Source organism: Oratosquilla oratoria, chromosome 29 (genome assembly GCF_046742065.1).
Source record: "Oratosquilla oratoria isolate Oo_2021 chromosome 29, ASM4674206v1, whole genome shotgun sequence".
Taxonomy (NCBI): domain Eukaryota; kingdom Metazoa; phylum Arthropoda; class Malacostraca; order Stomatopoda; family Squillidae; genus Oratosquilla; species Oratosquilla oratoria.
The window spans coordinates 48,836,913-48,844,412 of record NC_134805.1 but is presented as its reverse complement, the minus strand read 5'-3'; positions in this window follow the sequence as shown (position 1 = coordinate 48,844,412).

Below are 7,500 nucleotides of genomic sequence, written 5' to 3'. Positions count from 1 at the left end.
AACACACACACACACACACACACACACACACACACACACACACACACACACACACACACACACACACACACACACACACACACACACACACACACACACATACACACACACACACACACACACACACACATATATATATATATATATATATATATATGTATATATACAGAGAGAGAGAGAGTGACACACAAACACACAGATACACACACACACACACACACACACACACACACACACACACACACACACACACACACACACACACACACACACACACACACATACACACACACACATACACACACGAATACGCACACAAAAAACACACACACAACCACTTATACACACAAATTAAAACTTAAGAAAAAATAAAGAGAAATTTAAGAATAGTTATTACCAGCAGCCTCATTTCAAATAACAACACAATCACCATTATTCTTCATATTTATGTGTGCAAACGTTGAAGAGGCATTCAAGCAGATTGACGTGAACAAGGTGAAGATACTAATAATACTTTGTCTAAGACGGAACCTAGAATGTTATAGTAGTGACCTGAAGTCCCCACCTAGAAACTTGACCAAAGTTGAGTGTTTAAAGGAAACATTACTAGATAAATTCCGAGTCCCTAGAAATGTAATAGGAAAATTTGGAGGAAAGGAGAGGCGGGGTGATAAAGTTGTCCTCTTCAAATGCTTCGTAATTAGGTAGTAACTAATCGTTGCCTGGAATTTCACTAACTGGAAAGAGAGCAGCCACACAGTAACAGACAATGACCCTAGGTCTTCCCATAGATTTACTTTTTTCTTATTCATTTATTTTTATTATTATTATTTTTTTAGTTGGACGTTTTCTTTGTCACTGGCTTATAGTAATAGGGCGGGGTGAACAGTTGCCGGTTTTCAACTTTATGGAGCAAATACAATTAAGCGAGATCTTGGTACCGAATGTCAGCCCCTTGGGGCTGCACCCCCAAATGGAGACATGGATGCTGACGTGGTGACAGGGAGATTTTTCTCTCTGACGTCCATCTTGCAGCACCTCCACTATCAGGTACTTTTTACTGGTTGTGGTGGAGCCTACGCCAGGAGGCGCTTAGTAGCTTCGACCGAAGCCTTCGCCTTTGTCCTATGTACGTTAGGGACTGTTGGAATAGGTAACAGTCACTGCTGGGAATCGGATAGGGTTACGGAATTCGAACCCACTACTAAGCATATGCAAGACCAGCATACTTCTGATTACGCAAGTAATGCACACCCATTAGTTCTGAAGAAATCAATTTGTAACTGCTCCAGGAGTATGGGATATGGTCTTGTGTTCTAGAACATAGTTAATTCCTCTAATATCTATAACACGTGATACTATCGTTAACACAGTTAACAAGTATTGAACAAATCACTAGTTGCAGAGAAGACTTTCAAACAATCAAACCCGGCTGTCGCGAAACTTCGATCTGGGATCCCTCATACTGTAAGTTCCGTTTGCTACCGCTTTACCACGCAGAACATATAAAAGAGCCGTAACCAGATATCCTGAATTGGGAGCGACTGAAATCTACAGTCCGATAATCTCTCTTTTAACATAGCTACTAATGCTACCGGCATTAGCAACCGTTTTCAAGGTAACGTGCAAAAGAGAGATCCTTGTGAGACCTCTGCCTCTAATATGGATAGTCCTCTCTCTCTCTCTCTCTCTCTCACCTCTCCCTCTCTCTCTCCCTCTCTCTCTCCTTCTCTCTCCCTCGAACTATCCCCCCCCCCTCTCTCTCTCTCTCTCTCTCTCTCTCTCTCTCTCTCTCTCTCTCTCTCTCTCTCTCTCTCTCTCTCTCTCTCTCTCTCTCTCTCTCTCTCTCTCTCTCTCTCTCTCTCTCTCTCTCTCTCTCTCCCTGCCCCCATCCCCTTTCCCTTTCGTCCTCTCCTCCCCCTCTCCCTTTCCCATCCCCCCTTACTCTCACTCACCTTCACCCTCACCCTCTCCCCTCACTCCGACTCCTCTCTCTCTCTCACTCTCTCTCTCTCTCTCTCTCTCTCTCTCTCTCTCTCTCTCTCTCTCTCTCTCTCTCTCTCTCTCTCTCTATCTCTCTATCTATCTATCTATCTATCTCTCTCTCTCTCTCCCTCTCTCTCTGTCTATCTATCTATCTCTATCTCTTTCTCCCCCTCTCTCTCTCTGTCTATCTATCTATCTGTCTCTATCTCTCTCTCTCTCTCTCTCTCTCTCTCTCTCTCTCTCCCCCCTTTTTTTTTTGCAAATAGTTTACTTGAAGGAAACATTCCACTCAAACTTAGGCGCTGGGTTCTGAAGAGAGAGACACACACACCAAGTCGTTAAATCGTAGTCGCAGGAATGTAGAGAACGAGAGACTTCTCAAAATTTCTATCTAAAACAAGGCAAAAGAAATATCAAATCTTCACGCAAGGACATAAAATACCTGACCACTCCAAGATAAGCCAGAGGTAAGAGTGTAGTTCCTTAGAAAAAGGAACATAGATACAACAAACTAATTACCTAAAATATGAAAAGAAAGGCTACAAAAAAAATACTAAGTTTTGAGTTTGTGTCCAGTGCACAGGTTGAGGGAATCTAATACTAAGAATTGTTAATCTAGAAAAGAAGTAATTGGAAACTTATTGTCAAACTTCTTTGTAAAAACTGTATGTTGGTTATGGATTGACCAGGTATGTAGGATCAACATGTCCAATAATTGTTTTTCTGTTGCCTGATCATGATACTGGCATTCTGCCCGGTTTGCCCACTTCATTGCATAAAACAACCCTCGCCCCCACTTTGCCCATTGCTCCTTGCACCCCGCCTCCCCGCTGAAACCCCCCTTATAGCTCTAAATGTCCAAAATACTTCAGGAATTGCCCTGTCTAGTGACGGCCAAGGAACAATGAAGAGGTTTTGTCTAAAACCTTGATAAAAAAAATATCCAACTCTTTGTAACATGACCGCCCTGACCTCTGGCGCTTCCCTCACCATTTCAGCAGAGTTCATGACTTCATGATCCAAGACTGAAAAATCGCCTCTACCTGCCTGACAGCTCGGAGCCGACTCCGCGAGGATTCCAGCTGTCTGGCTCAATGGGGGGTAGCCTCTCCCATTCACACGAGGGTATCAAAACCCGTGTGGAAATTCTGCTTAGCTGTAAGAGTATATACTTAACTCTCTCTCGAATATAGAGAGAAGACTATATTAACCAATATAAGATAGTTTTCTTTGATTTTTTCTTTACCTAGAAGCCTTAACACTATAATAAAATCCTCTAGTTTCTAAAATCTAAAACTTAAAATAATGTAATCCATTCAAGCAAAGTCCTTTATAACAATAAATATTTTTCTAAACATCAACAGACGATTCCATTCAGCTTAGGAAAATCATACCTTAAGGCTAAGTGGATGAACAAAGTTATATGGAAATATGTACAGCACCCATCATCCCAACATACTAAACAATATGACACAAACTACGATGATTTTCAAAAATGCAGGAAAGGGAGGCCTATTGGCACCCCTGCACCAACCCTTCCGAGAGGGACAAAACATATCATAGTGTTTGTTGTTGTATCTACAAAACTCCTGCTGTATATGGTTGTATAAATATCTACTTGCACTATCATGAACGAAGGTAATATATTCCTGAAAGCTTCATTCAGACAAAGATTAGTACATATATACATACATATACCAAAGGTTTTTTCCCCTTACAAAGGAGGTAGCCTAAGTCAATGGCATAAATCCACTCCCACACATTCCATCCTCACATACTCCACTCCCATTCACCATCCCTCATTGCTTCTTTTCCTAGCTCCTCCTGGATGACAGGTCATCCCTGCATCTCGCCCACTGCCTTGGGTCAGAAGCAATATAGCAAGATACACCACATCCACAGCAAGGCCGCTTCATTTAATCGGCGACCCCCCTCTCCGTCCCTTCATGCACAAAAAGAGAAGACGAGGAGGAATCCCTTCGGATTGCGTTAAAAATATAATTCACACATAATCCCTCACCCCCCATCCCCCACCCACTCCCTCCCATGCATCACAGCATCATCCATACACAACTATTCTCCATTCACCCCTATCTTCTATTTTTTCCTTTACTTCCTTAACAGACATTCCCTTCTTTCTCAGTGCCTCTTTTACCACATCTATCCACCTCATCCTTGGTCGCCCCTTCATGTTCACTCTCTCCACCTTACCTTCCATACTTCTTTTACTAATCTTTCTTCACTCATTCTTTCCTTATGTCCAAACCATCCCAGTACTCTTTCATCAACCCTATCTCCCAACTCCCTTTTCCACCCCCTACTCTCATCATCACCTCCTCGTTTCTTCATACAATCTCCTCCTAGCATCCATTCCTAAATGTCTATTTCTCATTACATTTTTTAATTCCTCAAGGCTTTTACTTGCTTCTCTCAATCTACATTCTACCTCTACTTACACTCTTCCCTTTTCCGCCACATTCGTCCTCAAGTATTTAAAGCTATTCACTTCCTCCAGTCTTTCTCGTTTAATACTTCCAATTTGCTGCCATCTTCTCTCCTTTTACATTTCATCACCTTACTTTTACACATATTTATCTTTAACTTCTTTCTTTCGCACACCTTCCCAAACTCTGTCATTAACTTCCTTAATCCCCCCCTCTGATCCTGCTACAAGCGCAGTGTCGTCATCAAACAACAATTGGTTTATCTCCCATTTTTCTCCATTTTCTTTAACTATCCCCCATCCCTGACCCATTACCCTTGCATTCACCTCTCGCACCACCCCACCCATGTATAAACTGAACAGCGATGGTGACAAGACACATCCCTGGCGAATTCCCACCTTTACCTCAAACCATTCGCTCTTTCCATTCTTAATTCTTACACAGACTCTACTACTCTCGTAAAAACAATTGACTGCTCTTAACAGCTTTCCTCCTATCCCATATATCTGCAATACCTCCCACAGTGCCTTCCTGTCTACCCTGTCATAAGCCTTTTCCAAATCCATAAAGGACCAAAAAACCACCCTTACCTTTTCCTAAAGTTTTCTCACATATCTGCCTTACCACAACATTTTTATCCACACAACCCCTACCTGTCCTAAACCCATACTGTTCCTCACCAATTACTCCCTATGTTCCTCCCATAATTCTCTCAATCAAAACCCTCCCATAAGCCTTCCCAACTACACTGAATAAGCTGATCCCTCTGAAACTACTACACTCACACGTGTCCCCCTTTTCCCTCGTAAGGCGACACGCTCTCCTCCAGTCCTTTGGCACCCTACTCTCTTTTAGACAAACATTAAGTATTCTCACCAGCCAGTCCACCATCACTGTACCTCCCTTTTTAGACACTCCACATGACGTCCATCTAACCCAGGTGCCTTACCTGCTCTCATCATTTTAATAACTGTTTGAACTCATCTTTTCTTAATTCTCTTTCATCTTCTTCATTCATTACTGCCCTTTTCTTAGCACTTCCCACTGCAGCTACCTTTCCTTCCCCATCCTCCTTCACATTTAACAACTCCCTAAAATATTCTGCCCCTCTTCCTCTTACTACCGTTTCTTCAATCATTATCTCTCCATCTGCACTTTTTACCTTTTCTTCTCTACTTGATTCGCCTCCTCTTCCCTTCCAAAGTATATTTTTATTTCAAAAATTTCTGTCATACTCTTACCCTATTTCACATCTGCTCTCCGTTTTGCCCCTTTTATCTTATGCTTTACTTCTCTCCTCTTTTCTTTGTACCTCTCATGATTCTCTCATCCAATTTTGTAACCAACCTGTGAATACGAGACTAAAAGAAAGTCCTATGACCAAATAAAAACATCTTTATCAAGAGATCAAATCAAAGGGGCACTGACCCTTTCCTGTATTTCAGATTTGCTCAATTCCCTCTCTACCACTCACACTTAGAACGAGATAGATAGATGAAAAGGTAAATAAATGAATAAATATGAATGAATATATAGATGAATAAACAAGTAAATTGCTGAATAGATACAAGTGTATAAATAATATCTAAATTAGATAAATAAATAATTAAGTTAGCTTGAGAAAGATAAATGAAAAAGTAAATATTCTAATAGATAAATGTCTACATTTACGTGATTTTTTTTCTTCAGACAAGTTATTTAGTGGGACAAAGGAATTAGAGCACAGCGCTTCCTGACGTATGGCACTTCCTATACCTTCCTTACCATCCCCGTTACGGTACCACTTGCCGGATTTTATCCTTTCGTCAGACAAGATGATGGGTTCTTGGGGGAAATTCAAGGGCAAGCGAATAGATTGTACCATGTAAACAAGAAAGTCACACAAAAAAAGGAAGAGTTCTGGTTAGATTAGGTCAAGTTAGGCTAGGTTAGGTTAAGTTAGGCAAGGTTAAACTAAATTAGGCTAGATTAGGTTAGGCTACGCAAGGCTAGGCTAAGTTAGGCTAGGCTAGGTTAGGTTAGGCTAGGCAAGGCTGGCTAGGCTAGGCTAGGCTAGGCTAGGCTAGGCTAGGCTAAGCTAGGCTAGGTTAGGTTAGGTTAGGCTAGACAAGGCTGCCTAGGCTAGGCTAGGCTAGGCTAGGCTAGGCTAGGCTAGGCTAGGTTAGGTTAGGTTGGTTAGGTTTGGTTAGGTTAAGTTAAGTTATGCTAGGTTACATTAGATTAGGGTAGGTTAGGTACATTGATGACTTTTCTTCCTTGGATTTCAAAACTAGGTCTTTAGAACGCGAAACAGCTTTACCACTGGTCTATGAGAACCCTGAGTGAGTGAGTGAATGAGTGGGTGAGTGTGGGTGCTAAGTAGAGAGTATCTAAAGTGTTGGTTGAGCGACGTATGCAAGAGGAATGATAGGGAGGGAGGAGCGGAGAAGGGAGAGCGAGAGTAGGGAGTGTTGGTAAGGAGCAGAGAGGTTGGAGCAGGGAAGGGCACGAGGAAGAAGTTAAGAGAAAGCCAGTTAGGGAGCTTAACGTGTTTACAGTGCGTGTAGGGAGTCTGAGTAAGGGCTAAGAAGAGAGTAAGGGTTTTGTTGTGGGAGTTGTGAAGTGTTGGGATCTTAGAAGTTGAAAGGGGCTTAGTTATAAGTGTTAATAGATGGAATCCCGGTATGGTGAGAGGAGGTGAGGGAGGGCATGGACAAGCGGCCCCAGGGGTCACGTGACCCGAGAGGGGCGGGGTTACGGAGAGGCCTATCCATTTTCTATGGTGCCTTGCGCGTTTGCAGAAAATGGTCATGCCCGGGTGATGACGTAAGAGGTAAGGCTGTCAACCCGCGCCCCTAGCCGGCGAGAGCTGCGCAGAACGGTTTGGGTGTTGCGCAGAGCTCAGGCTCTTGCGCCGCGCAGACAGATGCCTCGCCCATGACAGGTCCTGCTGGAAACTTCGTGTCTGCCAGGACGTCTTCCAAGTTCTTTAATATATATATATGTATATATATATATATATATATATATATATATATATATATGTGTGTGTGTGTGTGTGTGTATATATATATATACATATATATACATA